At 44.9% G+C, this 17,614-nt stretch overlaps 1 protein-coding gene and 1 long non-coding RNA gene across 8 annotated transcripts in view; one reads left to right on the forward strand and one right to left on the reverse strand.

Moving 5' to 3' along the window:
* The window catches only part of ITPR2 (inositol 1,4,5-trisphosphate receptor type 2), a 330,950-nt gene that overhangs the window by 123,486 nt on the left and 189,850 nt on the right, over positions 1-17,614 (reverse strand). The window lies entirely within an intron of this gene.
* On the forward strand, positions 11,157-14,228 carry LOC310688109. Its single transcript, XR_014516783.1, has 3 exons — positions 11,157-11,339; positions 11,668-12,958; positions 14,005-14,228. It is a non-coding gene; the product is annotated as an uncharacterized lncRNA (long non-coding RNA).

Consider the following 17,614-nt stretch of genomic DNA (forward strand, 5'->3'; position numbering starts at 1 on the left):
CAATCCTAAACATCTTCCGTTGAATTAATATCAACAGAAAGGGGCCCAGATACTAGTGTTGCCATTTCATGGAAATGCTACTCTTATCTTATTAGCCCTTTTTTGAATAAAGTCCATTCAGCACTGCAGCCTTGTGACTTAAGACCAACCCAAAAGACATGGTTGGTTAGTTATAGTTGGGGGGGGGGCAGGGAGGGAGAGAGAGGGAGAGAGGGAAGGGGAGGGTGAGGGAGGGTGAAGGAGATGGGGGGGGTCCTGCACTCAATTATGGTGTAGTCCAATCTACAGCTACAGCTATTTATTGTCAGAGTTGCTGCAGTAAGTTTAATTCCCTGATGATAATGAGCAGTCACTGAACTGACTGCATCACCAACTCATTAAATCAAACTAGCACATCTACTCATTAGCCAGAGATTTAAAGGCTGGAGTTAAATTTAATCCTTCCCAGTTAGCAGAAATGTGACATATGACATTTTATTTTATTTTAAAACAAAATTAGCAGGGCTTTATTTGTGCATGGATTAGGATTTCTTTCTGTGTCACATTGGAAAGAAATACAAACAGTTGCAAAAAGATTTTCCTTACATGGTATATTCTCTTTTTTATTTTATTTTTTAAAAAGTAGAATTTTATATAATGTCTTTTTTCTGATCTTCTGGTCACTTCCTGATTTAATCATGAGGATATTAGGCAATGTCAGCTATATATTGAGCAGTCATTCGGATTCATCAAGCAAATGTTATTTCATCCTTTCCAGTCCATTTCACCATCACGTTCCTTGTCACAGAAAGTCCAGGTTGGGGGGGAAGGAGTGGGTTTGTTGCACAAGACGCACCCCCTCCCATCAACTTGAATTGCATAAGCTGAATTGAACCCTATCCTGCCTTAGTGGCAGTTGGAAGCAGGGCCCGCTGCCAGTGTGGGTGTGAGATACACTGTTTGGAACCCTGAGAGGACATAGAATGAAACAGTGTATGCTCTAGAAACTGCCTGACTGCCACAATGACTGTGAAAAATAAAAACCTTCTTCTAGAATGACTCATGAAGGGCTGTTTCCAGAAATACTGGAGAGGTGATAGAAATAACTCTGTTGGGCCATGCGGGATTCTCATACATTAAAAAAGAAAAAAGAAAACTACTAGCGCATCACCTGTATTCACAAGTGTCAACACCTGCAAACAAATGTCCCTTGCCAAACAGACAACCTACCAAACACTAAACCATCCATCATCCACCAAGCCCTGTAGAGAAACAGTCCAGAGCCAGTGAAGCAGGTGGATAAATTCAATGGCATAATGTGCAAGGGCTAAATTCCTTTGAGGGTGTGCCCTGGCACAAAACATTTTATTCAGTCTTTATTTGGTATGGGAAAGGTGGAGAAAAGGGAGGGAGAAGGAAAAGGGTAGATGAAATCATTTCTCTTTTCTTGTTTTGCAGCCTGGTTGCATAATGCTTTAAATTTAAACCTTCCCGGTGGCGCCACAATGATGTATAAGCAATGCAAAAATATCCTGGCTAGAATTACAAGAAGCAATTTATCAGTTCCTGTGCAGCAGCTAATCAACCCATTTGCTTTCTAGCATACAACAGTGGGAAGCTTATCTCATGCAGACTCACAGATCGTTCAGAAAGCTGCCTAATTGAATTTTAGAGCCGAGAGCATTGCATGACACGTGGTGTGTCTCCAACAGAGCACCGTGCCAGACACTTGCAGGCGTTACATAATCACAGGCTGTTGTTGGCTGTGAGTGCTCCACTCTCTGCCGCCTCATCAACTTGGCAGCTGGTGTCTTCTCCAATCATGCCCTGCTGCTTCAATCTGCACACACAGCCTTCACATGGCCAATCACGTGGGTTGGGGGGGGGGGGCTTTCACAAAAGAGAAAGGGGAAAAAACCTTCCAAATCTCCAGCTCATTAAATTACTCAAAAAGTAAGGTAAAAAAAAAGGTAAAGTACCCCTGGATGGTTAAGTCCAGTCAAAGCACTGGCAGAAGAAGAGGGGGCGGGGGGAGCGCACTGCCCCCGGCAGCATGATCCCGGTGGGGTTCCATCGTGGCTGGCCCCCCCACTGGGCACCCCACCCCTAGAATGTGCACCCTGCCCCCAAGACGCATGCCAGCCCCGCCCTGCCTGCTCTCCGCCCCCGGTGCCAGAGCATGAAGCTCCGCCACTGAGTCGAAGGTGACTATGAGGTTGTGGGAGCCAGCATTTGTCTCTCTGCCTTTGCTGGCATGGGGGGTGAACGAGCTACCTTGCCCCCCATCCTGGGCAAAGTCTTCAAGGCATGGGGTACAAAGGAGAGAGGGGCTGCTGGAGGCTGCTGGCAAGGGCTGGACCCGCCAGCAACGTCAAAGAGCCCCTGCCTTCCCAGAGAAGGCAGCCAGGCAAGGTGGGCTCTCTCGGCTGGGAAGGGCAGGCTTCGTGCTCCCCAGCTGAGCAGCCCCAATCCCTCTTCTACTTGTGTGCAAGCAAGAGCAGGGGCAGGGCTCTCTCAGCTGGGGAGGGGGAGCACTTTAACGTAGCCCCCATCCCACTGCTGGTTCGTGTGGGGAGAGGTCAGCAGCGCGCTCCTCAGCCAAGCTGTATCGGCACCTGGAGATTCAGCTTGATTCTCCCTCTGTTGGGGCAGAGCGCAATGGCTGGTGAAACTGCTGCGCTTGAGTTCCTCTGCCTCCAGCTCCTGGCTAGCTTGTTTCTCCCTCAGCACACTGGCTGATGGAGGCACTCAAGAGCAGTGATGGTTTCATCAGAGATATACCACGGAGTGAAGCTGCCTTTGTGGTTTGCCTCCACATCGCCCAGGCCCAATTCAGATGTCATTATACTTTATAATTATGTGAATGAGCTTGGGTGACCCTCAGGTGCAAGGGCTCCTGCTCCCCTCGGCTCCTACGATAGAGCCTTAGTTTTAACTACTGTTTATTGAAACAAGCCAACTTCAAATCTTGGTCTATGAAACTGGGTTGTTAATAAATCAATGTTAAGATTAACCACACAGAAATCAAGACACATGGAGCAGGATATTTCCCTAGTGACCATGATGGGGCATTTCTGGATCCTTGCTTAATAGTTTAGAGAACCTTAGTGAAAATGAAATAGACAAGGGGGAAATGTCATAACCAGAATTTAGATATACTTCAAAAGTTGTACGGAGCTAGATCAACTGTAACTGAGTTGGCAATTCTGATTAGAGAACAAACTCAGGAAGTTTTGTTACACGGAACAGTGGCAGAATGTGGGAGAAGAGTAGAATGGGTGTCACAATTTAATACAGAATATGCCCAAGAGTGAGTCTTTCAATGTTGCGGGGGGGTTGGACCCTCAAATATTTTTGTCCCTGTCCCCATCGCAGTTGGTTGAATTCTGTTACTGTTGGTAGATAGGGGAGCTGCTTTCTGAGGACGGCAGGAAGACAGCCCAGATGAACTGGCTCTGCATTACTCTGGCAAGGAAAAGAGGTCCTCCCACAAGTCAGTAGAGAGCCTTCTTTACAATGTGGCCAGCTGCCTCTGACCATTCCGTTCTCCTGCTTAAGCCAAACATACAGCACAACCGTTTGAATCAAGACTCATTTTAAAATGACATGAAGCCTCAATGGAGCACTGATTTTGAATAAATTTTACTTTCAATTCTCCTCAAACACTCTTCCAAAATTGGAAGGGGGAAAACATCACTGTTTTTCTATTTTGCTTTCTGGTAAAAATGCCAAGATGACTCACTTCTTGAATGGTGCTGACTTTAGAGATTCTGACTGCAGCATCCAATGGAAATTTTTAGGGCAAAAAAAGAAGAAGCTCCAGATGTTAGTGTATCAAAATAGTGTACAAAAATCTCAAAGCTCAGTACTATAATACATTTGAGCTATATGTATCTCAACATGGCACATTTTTGCACGAAGCTCATTCTTTGTCCCACATCTTAGTCCATATACGTGAGCAGTATACTAATCTAAACAATGCAGTGGTTGAGCAAAAGCACAACTTTGTTTTAACTTGTCTGCTCCCTTCCATGAACTGAAAAACATCAAGTAAATCTCAAGATGTCACAGCTCCCACAAAGGCAATCTGCTCCCATAAATAATATGCTGATTAGCACTTTTGTGCAAGCTGACCTCTGAAACGTCAGAATCAAGGCATAGCATTGCTTGGTTTCTTGTGCTCTCTTTTCAGAGTGCAGTAATTAACCTCATTTCTACCAGATGAATAAAGATGGGGCAGGACCAGTGAATGGAAACAAGGAGGAAAGTGGTAAACTGGCATGAAGTAAAAATATTGATTTGAGTAAAGAAAAAAGAATGAAACACATTTCCCCCCTCATAGGATGATCTCTTTTGGGACCTTTTTCAGATGGGATTGCTCTCAAAAGAGGTACTTAGTGGAGATGATGGGGTATGATCATTTTCCACATTTCTGAGGGAAAGTTCAATCCAAAATTCCACCTCGGTAGTTAAAAGCTCTCTGAATTACAAACATCTTAATGTGATACCAGAAAGAACAGATGATCTGGCAGTTCTCATGAAGAAACAATTGCAGGTGTTACTTTCAAATAGGACCCACTCTGTACCCATTGATCTTACTTCATTGATTACAGAGCAAGGCTGTATTCACTGATCTCAAACCTGCCACAAGCCATTATTATTACTACATTGAAAAGATGACAGCAGACACTGCAGTGCCTCTTACAGATTACTTTCCCTCTCTACAAAATACATTTGGAAAATTTTAGTACCAGCATCATCTCTCTATGGATCTTCATCTACAATGTTTCCTAGGACTGCAAGATGCATCTTTCAGAGAAAACACAAGATATAATAATAATATTAATAATTTTTTATTTATACCCCGCCCTCCCCAGCCAAGGCCGGGCTCAGAGCGGCTTACAAGCAATAATAAAAACAAGATGAATGATTACAACTTAAAAACAAAAATAAAATACAACATTAAAATAATGGAACATTAAAATATTAAAATGTAGCCTCATCACAGGAGGAGAAGGAAAAGAAAAAAGAAAGGAGAAGGAAAAGAAAAAGAAAAAAGAAAGAGAGGGAGGGAGGCAATCAAATTGGCTCCAAGCCAAAGGCCAGGCGGAACAACTCTGTCTTACAGGCCCTGCGAAAAGAAATCAGATCCCGCAGGGCCCTGGTCTCATGAGGCAGAGCGTTCCACCAGTTGAAAAGGCCCTGGCTCTGGTTGAAGCCAATCTAACTTCCTTAGGGCCTGGGACCACTAGGGTGTTGCTATTTATGGACCTTGAGGCTCTCCGTGGGGCAGACCAGGAGAGGCGGTCCCGTAGGTCCGAGGGTCCTAGGCCGTGAATGGCTTTAAAGGTCAAAAGTGGCGCCTTAAATCTGACCCTGTACTCCACTGGGAGCCAGTGCAGCTTGAAAAGCACTGGGTGAATATGCTCCCATGGCAGAGACCCCGTGAGGAGCCTCACTGCAGCATTCTGCAGCAAATCAGTTTTCGCGGACGAGCCCAAATAGGTCGTCACCTGAGCCGGGGAGGAGCGGGACGTCAATCTTGGCTTTCAGAGCGTAGTGATCAGACCATGGCACTTCCACAGGGGGGAGCATGATCACATCTATGCCAGCCCCAAAGATCAGATCCAGCGTGTGGCCTGCTTGATGAGTGGGGCCCAAAACAAACTGGGAGAGCCCTAGTGTTGCCATGGAAGTCACTAGGTCCAGAGCCTGTGAGGAGGGAGCGGCATCGGCATGGACGTTGAAATCTCCCAAAACCAGTAGGCTTGGGAACTCCAAGGCCCAGCCTGCCACCACCTCCAGCAGGTCTGACAGGGTGGCTGCCGGTGTGCTGGGTGGTCGGTACACCAGCCAGACAGCCAAGCTCTCCTTGGTGCCCCACATGAGACCAACACATTCAATGCCGGAGATCGCCAGTGATGGCAGAGCTCTGAAAGAGTAATCCTCCCGGATTAACAACACTACTCCCCCCCCCCGACCCACAGTCCATGATTGATGGAGGACAGAGAAACCTGGGGGTGTTATCTCATGTAGGGAGACTACTTCACCTTCCTGTACCCAGGTCTCCGTCACGCAAGCTTTAAAAACCATTGTGCTATTGGATTTTTATTCCCTGAAAACACTTAGTATTCTTTTAACATTCCTGCAAAAGACAGTGAATTTCAAAGGAAGGACACCTGCTTAAATTAATAGAACAGCATTTTAAATTTTAGTATTCCCTCAGAGGTGCCAACAGAAACAACATCAACAATGACTGGATTTGAGAGTCACAGCTGGCATATGGGCAGGGCCCAGTTCCAATGCACATTGATCACTATCATGATGCTAAACTTATGTGCAACTGTGGCCATTGGAAATTTGCCTTGTTCAAAAGAAAACATCAAGCCACACACAACTGCCTTCCCTTTGTGATGGAATCAGAATTAATCCAGGAGGAGAGAGAGTAAAAGGGGGGGAAGTAGCGTCTGAAGGAGCGTCTCCACCCCCATCGTTCTACCTGGACACTGAGGTCCAGCTCCGAGGGCCTTCTGGCGGTTCCCTCACTGCGAGAAGCCAAGTTACAGGGAACCAGGCAGAGGGCCTTCTCGGTAGTGGCACCCTCCCTGTGGAACGCCCTCCCACCAGATGTCAAAGAGAACAACAACTACCAGGCTTTTAGAAGAAATCTGAAGGCAGCCCTGTTTCGGGAAGCTTTTAATGTTTGATGTATTATAGTATTTTAATATTCTTTTGGAAGCCGCCCAGAGTGGCTGGGGAAGCCCAGCCAGATGGGCAGGGTATAAATAATAAATTATTAGTAGTAGTAGTAGTAGTACACAATTCTTGCTTTTAGAATAGATCCATCTAGATCTGTACTTTAAAAGAAGTTAGTAATATATTGGTGTGCTAACATTATTTCTTTATCACTTTGTCAGTTAGTCACGGTGTTCATGGTGTGTTAACAGAATGACATAACAAAAATAGATCTTCTCAGCTTTCAATCTAAATTTCTGCAGAGGGCAAGGCAAATGGATGAAAAGGAAAAGCACAATTAACCAAAGTAGGAATATGAGTAAGTTTAGTTACATGTGCTTCAGTTTCATTTCAATGTGGAATAGGGACAACAGGGTGAAGCCACACACAGTTTTCAGACATAAGGATAAATGATGGCTTACAGAAGTAGCCACAGCAATCCCAAGCATGGCTGTGACATGATGGGTAGCTTTCACTTCTGTTTTTTATTAACTGCAGTTCATGTTAACTTTGAACACAGAACAGTGATTAATTTTAACTATGGTTTGTTAAAACAAGTTTGAAACTGGCATTTCTTAGCAAATAAAACCAGCCACAGTTTGTTGACGCTCCGGTGTAATAACAAGCAGCAATTAACAAAAAACAACTTTGATTTTATCAAATAAAACACCACCTGTTCTGAGACGACATAAAGAGAGATAACTTTATGGCTAGAGATACCTTAGGCTTTTGTTCATGAAGAGTCCTTACACAACTTGTGCATATATGAAAAGCAGGAGAGACCATGCACAGCCTAAGCCAAAACAAGTTTACTCAGAAGCAAATCCCACTGATAAAAATAGGACCTGCTCGTTTGTTAAAGGTGCTTAGCATTGCAGCCTTAATAAACTTATTGCAGGGATGGAAAACCTGTGGCTGTTGAGATGCTGCTATTGGTCATGCTGCCTGGAGCGGCTGGCAGCTCAAGTCCAGCAACATTTGGAGGCCCACAAGCTCTCCATCTTTGCTGTATTGAATACAGTGGTGCCCCGCAAAACGAATGCCTCACAAGACGGAAAACCCGCTAGACGAAAGGGTTTTCCGTTTTTTGAGCTGCTTTGCAAGACGATTTTCCCTATGGGCTTGCTTTGCAAGACGAAAAAGTGTTCCGATTTTTTTTCACTCCCCCCTTTTTCTAAGCCGCTAAGCCGCTAATAGCCTTTTAGCCACTAATCTGCTAAGCCTTTAATAGCCGCTAAGCCTTTAATAGCCGCTAAACCGCTAATAGCGCTAATCCGCTAAGCCGCTAATAGGGTTGCTTCGCAAGACGAAAAAACCGCTAGACGAAGAGACTCAAGGAATGGATTAATTTCGTCTTGCGAGGCACCACTGTAATAGTAAAAGGAACTGAGGAGCACTGTGTTAACCTGAAGCCTCAAAGCTACTACTGAGCTGGAAATCTCCAGCTATGGTAACATGTTAAAAGTGGCAAAAGCTTAACTATTCCCATTGCTGTAGCCAGCACAAACTAAACATCCCATTAGAAGAAGGCCCTATACTATTTCTCTTCAGAGCAAGATCAAAGATTGGTATGTAGGGGCAGCATGCTGGTTTCATTTTTTTGATTACTGATTCCCTAGGTCTATCATAAATATTCACTGACCATCCTTAATGCAGTGCTTCATATTCTTCTCACTGCTGATTCTTGTGCAATCCTGAGTTACGGAACAGGAGGCTATCATTTATAGCAACTATATATGTGTGACAATCAACAGAAAACAGCACAACCAACACAAATCTGTGAGCTGAATTCAAAACCAGTGTGGTGTCACTGCACGTTTTCGCCCTTCTCAGTGTTGAATTGGTTTTCTGTAACAAGATATCTAAATTCTTATCATGCCTAGATGTCGATTGAAAGTATACATTCAGCAATCACATGGTCTGAAAGTGTCCTACATTCAGGCTACCATTTTCCAATCAATCTTAGGTGCAAAATAATCATGGCTTCAACAGGTTTGGCTCTACTATTTTGGGTGCCCCCTCAGCCAAGACTTGTCAGTAGGCTGCCTTATCTTTTGGAGAGAGCTTGGAGGAAGGAGCAGAGCAAGGGAATCTAGAAATTATGTTAAAATTTGTCCCTGGTCCTTTCAGTCACCTGGTCCTTTCTCTCTCCCAAACCTAATTCCCAAGAGCTCAGTGCAGAGTTAAAAAAATTAGTTTTCAAAAATGTACATACTTTACCATCAACAATACATTTAATTTATCCACTGCTTTCCCATCCCCCCATGGTGTTCTATGTTTGTCCTTTAATGCTGCACTTTTTAAATTATAACACTCCATATATACATCCTAGATCATTCGCCTTTATGCCTTTCTACTGTTGCTCATATTTCAAATCCTGCTGTAAGCCACCCAGAGTGGCTGGGGAAACCCAGCCAGATGGGCAAGGAATAACAATAACAATAAAGCAACTTTCCACCAGTTCCACTTTAACTATCTGTCGCCTTTTAGAAGTGGGTAGGATGTTTTTAATGTATTTCGTTTTCCTCTTGTTTAAATGTATCTATGTGGTGTTTCTTTGTCTGGTTGTAAGTCCCTTTGGGTTGCCCCTGAGCAAGACTGACAAATAAATAAATATTACATTTCAAAGTGCAGCTCATTTTAAAAGTATTTGCTGTGGTTCCTTTTACACCCACACACCCACACCCCTCATAACAACCAAAAATATGGGTACCGGTAGTCCTCAAGAGTAGCAACCACAATGCAGAGACGTGGCCAACTGCCTCCAATCCCCCCACCCTTAATAAACAAACCAGCCTGCTGCTTTTCTTCTAGGTCACCTCACTCCACTCTCCCCCCCTTTTGACTTTCAAACTAACCCCAAGCTGGGGGAGGGGGGGCACAAACCCACTCCCTTTGTCACCGTAACAATCCATACTTAGTGGGCCATTACCAGCCTGGCCTGTCTGTTCCAGCAGTTGAATCCAGGAATTAGAAGGGTCTCAGTCTACACCCATGGGACGCGGGTGGCGCTGTGGGTAAAACCTCAGTGCCTAGGACTTGCTGATCGCATGGTCGGCGGTTCAAATCCCTGCAGCGGGGTGAGCTCCTGTCTTTTGGTCCCAGCTCCTGCCCACCTAGCAGTTCGAAAACACCCCTAAGTGCAAGTAGATAAATAGGTACTGCTTTAAAAGCGGAAAGGTAAACGCCGTTTCCATGTGCTGTGCTGGTGCTGGCTCGCCAGAGCAGCTTCGTCACGCTGGCCACGTGACCCGGAAGTGTCTCCGGACAGCGCTGGCCCCCGGCCTCTAGAGTGAGATGAGCGCACAACCCTAGAGTCGGACACGACTGGCCCATACGGGCAGGGGTACCTTTACCTTTACAGTCTACACCCTACTCTTCCACTCCCAAACTATTACCCATATGCTGTTTGTTTTTGTGAGAACTGGTGCCAGCAATGTTGCATCCTTCATTGGCACCCAGGATGTGTGTGCTTGTGTGCGCGCTCCAGGCAGAACCGGGGGGTGCGGAGGGTGAACAAACCCCACATCAGCCCAGCCCTCGCCGCCGGGTGGGCACAGAGGGTTCAAGGGCCTGCACAAGGGGAAGCCCAGCCAGCTGACACAGCCCTAGGCAGGCACATCCCACCCAACACTGGCCAGGTGGCCATTCAGTGAGGGACGAGGGATGCAGTGGCAAGGCAAGGCTGGGCTCCAGGGCCCTGAGACCCCAAGCAGCAGGCAGGGTGGGATGGAGATCCCGGGGGGGGGGCGTCTTGTTTGTCTCTTCCCCTAAAAATTGTGCACTTGGGGCTATGGCCCCACTGCCCACCCCATGATACATCCCTGACTGGTGCTGCTTGCAAGAGTAGCCCTGTCTGTTTGCCTTTCTGGGGGTTGCCTATTCCTTAACTTATAAATTTGAAAACAGACACTGCAAAGAACACCATGTCTTCAATATTTCTTTCCGCAAGTAAACCGACCACACATAAAAGGTTGTCCCCTGGAACTTGCTGTTTTTTGAGAAAACAGTGCACCACAAAACATTACAACAGCAGAAATAGAGGCTGCAACTCAAGAGGCACATTTCTTGGTGTTTTATGGCTTATCTTCAGTGATCCAAGTCACTTGACCTGCAACCTCATGGTTTATAGCTGGGATGTCCAGCAGGTCAATTTACTGGTAGATCCCCATGAGGTTTTGGTAGATTGAGGTCGATCTCTGGCTCCCTTTCCTTAGCATCACTAATACTGACTCCTGCCATGCCCCCTCGCCCTGCCCTCCATTGTTGTATGATCTCTGGAAGGGATGATGGAGATTTCTCTGTGCTGCTGTTTTGAACCATAGCAATCTTTTTGTGAGTGACTTTACTCCTTTGTCCCTTGCCTTTAACCCCCCCAAGGGAACTCCCCCCCCAAGCTTTTTTAACCCCTAAAAAACAGGGCTTTTCTCCTCCCTAAAAAAAGCTCAGCCCTACAAGGGAGTTAAGCAAGAATGCATTCTAGCCCCGGCACTGTTCAATAACATCTCCAGAGTTTCATGCCCCTAGGCTGGCCTCAAAACCAATCTCTGTACTATTATATGCTGACAACATGGTCCTCTTATCAACAAAAGTAGGCCTAAAAAGACTGATAAGAAAATACAGTGGTGCCTCCCAAGACGAAAAGAATCCGTTCTGTGATTCTCTTCGTCTAGCGGTTTTTTCGTCTTGCGAAGCAAGCCCATTGACAGATTAGCGGATTAGCGCTATTAGCGGCTTTTAGCAGCTTATCGGATCAGCTGATAAGCGGCTTAGCGGCTTAGAAAAAGGGGGGAAGGGGGAAAAACCCGCAGGAACTCGCAAGACATTTTCGTCTTGCGAAGCAAGCCCATAGGAGATTGGTTTTGCGAAGCACCTCCAGAACGGAAAACTCTTTCGTCTAGCGAGTTTTCCGTCTTGCGAGGCATTCATCTTCCGGGGCACCACTGTATTCAGTGCATTGCCAGAGAGAATTATAAAAAAACCCAAAGTTATGGTTTTCTCAAGAAACTATAAGCCCCACAGTTGGCATATGGACAAGCAGCCAATCGAACAGGTCAAAGCCTTCAAATATTTGGGCCTTATCTTCCAGTCCATGGGGTCATGGGGAGCACACCAAAAATGTGCAAAAGAAAAAACATTCCAAAATGCCAAAACTCTGACACCCTTTTTCCATACAAAGGGTGGCAAACACATACCCTCAGTCCTAGAAGTCTTCCAAGCTAAACCACTAGCACAGCTTAATGGGGCTCAGATTTGGACTGGTAACCACCTTGGCACTTTGGAAGCTGTTCAATCAAAGTTCTTAAGGCAGATTTTTTCTGTACCGCCCTGCGTCCCAAACGCATCATTGCAACTGGAGGCAAGTCTCCCCTCAGTAGAAGTACGGATTTGGCAAAGAACTTTAAACTTCTGGCTCTGCCTAAACTCAAATCCCCCGGTATATTATCCCTAGTACTTCAAGACTACCACAAAAGTTCCTGGCTTAAAACCATCTACCAAAAACTCTACTCTTACGGCCTATCCCCACAACACCTACTCACTATGGGCCTTACCAAAGCAAGCAGTCTAATTTGTCAACGTCTAAAAGATATCACCCCTTCATGGATCACTGCCTTGCGGTGGAGAAAGGGCTTGAATAACTCAGAGAAGCTATGAGCTATGCCGTGCAGGGCCACCCAAGATGAACAGGTCATAGTGGAGAGTTTTGACCAAACGTGATCCACCTGGAGCAGAAACCAGCAAGCCACTCCAGTATCCCTGCCAAGAAAACTCCATGGACAAAGACAACAGGCATATAAAAGTTATGACGCTGGAAGATGAGCCCCTCAGGTCGGAAGGCATCCAACATGCTACTGAGGAAGAGCGGAGGACAAGTACAAGTAGATTCAGAGCTGATGAAGCGGCTGGGCCAAAGCCGAAAGGACGCTCAGTTGCGGATATGCCTGGAAGCGAAAGAAAAGTCCAATGCTGTAAAGAAAAATATTGCATAGGAACCTGGAATGTAAGAACCATGAACCTTGGTAAGTTGGATGTGGTCAAAAATGAGATGGCAAGAATAAATATTGACATCCTGGGCATCAGTGAACTAAAATGGACGGGAATGGGCGAATTCAGTTCGGATGACCATCATATCTTCTACTGTGGGCCAGAAACCCGTAAAAGAAATGGAGTGGCCCTCATAGTCAACAAAAGAGTGTCGAAAGCTGTACTGGGATGCAATCTCAAAAATTATAGAATGATCTCAGTACGAATCCAAGGCAGACCTTTTAACATAACAGTAATCCAAGTTTATGCACCAACCACTGGTGCTGAAGAAACTGAAATTGACCAGTTCTATGAAGACTTACAACACCTTATAGAAATGACAACAAAGAAGGATGTTCTTCTCATTATAGGGGATTGGAATGCTAAAGTAGGGAGTCAAGAGGTAAAAGTAAGAACTGGCAAGTTTGGCCTTGGAGTTCAAAAGGAAGCAGGGCAAAGAGTTCTGCCAAGAGAACAAGCTGGTCATCACAAACACTCTTTTCCAACAACACAAGAGACGACTCTACACATGGACATCACCAGATGGGCAGCATCGAAATCAGATTGATTATATTCTCTGCAGCCAAAGATGGAGAAGCTCTATACAGTCAGCAAAAACAAGACCTGGAGCTGACTGTGGCTCAGATCATCAGCTTCTTATAGCAAAATTCAAGCTTAAACTGAAGAAAGTAGGAAAAACCACTGGGCTGGTAAGATACAATCTAAGTCAAATCCCTTATGAATACACAGTGGAAGTGAGGAACAGGTTTAAGGATTTAGATTTGGTGGACAGAGTGCCTGAAGAACTATGGATGGAGGCTCACAACATTATACAGGAGGCAGCAACGAAAACCATCCCAATGAAAAGGAAATGCAAGAAAGCAAAGTGGCTGTCCAACGAGGCCTTACAAATAGCGGGGGAGAGAAGGCAAGCAAAATGCGAGGGAGATAGTGAAAGATACAGGAAACTGAATGCAGATTTCCAAAAAATAGCAAGGAGACATAAGAAGGCCTTCTTAAACAAGCAATGCAAAGAAACAGAGGAAAACAATAGAATGGGAAAAACCAGAGATCTGTTCAAGAAAATTGGAGATATGAAAGGAACATTTCATACAAAGATTACCATAATAAAAGACAAAAGTGGTAAGGACCTAACAGAAGCAGAAGACATCAAGAAGAGGTGGCAAGAATACACAGAGGAACTATACCAGAAAGAAATGGATGTCTCGTACACCCCAGGTAGTGTGGTTGCTGACCTTGAGCCAGACATCCTGGAGAGTGAAGTCCAATGGGCCTTAGAAAGCACTGCAAATAACAAGGCCAGTGGAAGTGATGATATTCCAGCTGAACTATTTAAAATTTTAAAAGATGATGCTGTTAAGGTGCTACACTCAATATGCCAGCAAATTTGGAAAACTCAGCAGTGGCCAGAGGATTGGAGAAGATCAGTCTACATCCCAATCCCAAAGAAGGGCAGTGCCAAAGAATGCTCCAACAACTGCACAATTGCACTCATTTCACACGCTAGCAAGGTTATGCTTAAAATTCTACAAGGAAGGCTCAAGCAGTATGTGGACAGAGAACTCCCAGAAGTGCAAGCTGGATCTCGAAGGGGCAGAGGAACCAGAGACCAAATTGCAAACATGTGCTGGATTATGGAGAAAGCTAGAGAGTTCCAGAAAGACATTGGGTTATGGAGAAAGTTAGAGAGTTCCAGAAAGACATCTACTTCTGCTTCATTGACTATGCAAAAGGCTTTGACTGTGTCAACCACAGCAAGCTATGGCAAGTTCTCAAAGAAATGGGAGTGCCTGATCACCTCATCTGTCTCCTGAGAAATCTCTATGTGGGACAAGAAGCTAAAGTTAGAACTGGATATGGAACAACTGGTTCAAAATTGGGAAAGGAGTACGGCAAGGCTGTATATTGTCTCCCTGCTTATTTAACTTATATGCAGAATTCATCATGCGAAAGGCTGGGCTGGATGAATCCCAAGACGGAATTAAGATCGCCGGAAGAAATATCAACAACCTCAGATATGCAGATGACACAACCTTGATGGCAGAAAGTGAGGAGGAATTAAAGAACCTTTTAATGAGGGTGAAAGAGGAGAGTGCAAAATATGTTGTGAAGCTCAACATCAAAAAAACGAAGATCATGGCCACTGGTCCCATCACCTCCTGGCAAATAGAAGGGGAAGAAATGGAGGCAGTGAGAGATTTTACTTTCTTGGGATTGTTGATCACTACAGATGGTGACAGTAGTCACGAAATTAAAAGACGCCTGCTCCTTGGGAGAAAGGCAATGGCAAACCTAGACAGCATCTTAAAAAGCAGAGACATCACCTTGCCAACAAAGGTCCGTATAGTTAAAGCTATGGTTTTCCCAGTAGCGATGTATGGAAGTGAGAGCTGGACCATAAAGAAGGCTGATCACCGAAGAATTGATGCTTTTGAACTATGGTGCTAGAGGAGACTCTTGAGAGTCCCATGGACTGCAAGAAGATCAAACCTCTCCATTCTTAAGGAAATCAGCCCTGAGTGCTCACTGGAAGGACAGATCGTGAAGCTGAGGCTCCAGTACTTTGGCCACCTTATGAGAAGAGAAGACTCCCTGGAAAATACCCTGATGTTGGGAAAGATTGAGGGCACAAGAAGAAGGGGACGACAGAGGACGAGATGGTGGGACATGAGTCTGACCAAACTGCGGGAGGCAGTGGAAGACAGAAGTGCCTGGCGTGCTCTGATCCATGGGGTCACGAAGAGTCGGACACGACTAAACGACTAAACAACAACAACAACAAAAGATACCGAGCATCAGCACAACCTGGCCACTATAAGGAAATTCTGCCCATGGTATGATCAATTTTCATCTTCCCATTTTGATTCTCTAGGTCCATACCTGCACAAACTAGCTATCACAAAATACAGACGTGCTTTCACACTCACAAGACTGAACGTTTTGCCATTTGCTGTACTTGAGGGCCGATTCCAAAAGATCCCGCATGAGAAACGCCTTTGCCCCTGTGGAGACGGTAGCACCGAAACAGTGGCTCACGTCCTCCTGTCTTGCACTCTCTACAAAGACCTGAGGAACGAGATCATTGCTATGTATTGAAGTTCTCCCCCTGGCCACCAGGAGTATCGTGTATATAGTTTTCACTCAGGTCCACGTCAGTTACTTTAGGCGGGAAACCCTGGGTTGTTGTTGCTACAATGTTGACAGCCGGCTGCCTATAAAAGCAGGCCGGCTGAGCTGTTTGCTGTTCAGTTCTGTTCCAGCTTACAAATAAAGAGCAGCTTTGGAGAAATCGCTGCGTCGTCTGCTATGTCTACCCACTATTTAAAAATCATCACCCCACTCGTACATCATCCCAGGGCGCACAACCACTGCCACAGTGTCCTTTCTCCTGTCAGACCAAACGGAGCAGATAACAGCAAAGGTTGCTAGGTTCTTAGCAGGGGCAATCAGAATAAGGGCCACTATCTGACTGCTGATTCAGGATTCAAAACTGTGCTTTTATACTAAATTTCCTTTTTTCTGTGTATATTGTAATGTTTAACCGTTGCTATGGCAACTTTCAACTTTGAGCCAACCCCCCCCCCCAAAAAAACGGGGCTTTCCTCCTCCCTAAAAAAACTGAGCTGAACCCCCCAAAAACAGGTAGATCACTGCCAGTTTTTAATTCTGAAAGTAGATTGCAGTCTCTTGAGAGTTGGCCACATCTGGTTTATGGCATTCTGCAATAAGTATTCTATTTGCTTAGGGCCAAATTACTCAATGCACATTATTTTCCTCCTTCCTATATGGGGATTTCTCCCCCTACTATTTCAATATGAAGATCTAATATTTTAGAAATTTAAATAGTATGGCACCTTAGCTGAAAATATATGCTATGGTGTGCTGAATGTCAATTCTACAAATGCTAATATGAACAGGATGTTTTTAGAATAATTTATTAGACCATGATTCAGTTTAGGATTTAAACTTTACCTCTCCACATCTGTCCTTTCCCAACACATTGCATGTCCTAAGAAACAAGACCCTACTCTTTCCACAAGTTCTCTTGTAAGTGGAGTAGCATAGCCACAATGAACCCACTGAAAGACAAGAGCTATAAACAATTTGTGATAGTATTACTTTGAAATATTAAACACATTTGTTGTTCCTAGTAAGAGATCAAAAGTTTTATCTCAATAAGAGGTACTAAAGAGGGAAGAGGGTAATAAGCAACATTTGCAAGACATGGAACCAGTCACATTTCTTACCTGAGGGATAGCTCAGGCATGAAATTCTTAATCTCAGGGTCATCAGTTAAAGCCCCTCATTGGATGAAAGATTCCTGTATTTCAGGGGGTTGGATTATATAACCCTCATTGTCTCTTCCGGTGCTACAAGTCTGTGATTCTATAGTACAGTGGAACCTCGAGTTGCGGACATAATCCATCCTGGAGGCATGTCCGCAACTCGAAGCGTTTGCATCCAGAAGCGCCACGTCTGCGCACGATTTAGCACTTCTGTGCATGCGCGACTGGTGAAACCCGGAAGTAACCCTTCTGGTACTTCCAGGTTGCCGTGGGGCACAACTTGAAAAGGTGTAAACTGAAGCAGATGCAACATGAGGTATGAGGTCTTAACCTGTCAAGCTGGAATATTTTATGATCCCCCTTTGCCAACAGTATGTTCTGCACTGTAGGAAACATGTCTGAAAGGAAAGAAGTAGCAAATTAAGAAAATCCATTTCATTATTCTGCATTCTAATCCTTGTCCATTTTAATGCATATAAGCAGGTATATAGCAAGGTTGTCTTAACAAGTATTATTCAAGCCTCTTTGTTGTTGTTTTTTAAAAAAAAACACCCTTCACATGTATTTAG

The sequence above is a fragment of the Podarcis liolepis genome (genome assembly GCF_965112155.1).
Source record: "Podarcis liolepis genome assembly, chromosome: 10".
In the NCBI taxonomy this organism is placed as follows: domain Eukaryota; kingdom Metazoa; phylum Chordata; class Lepidosauria; order Squamata; family Lacertidae; genus Podarcis; species Podarcis liolepis.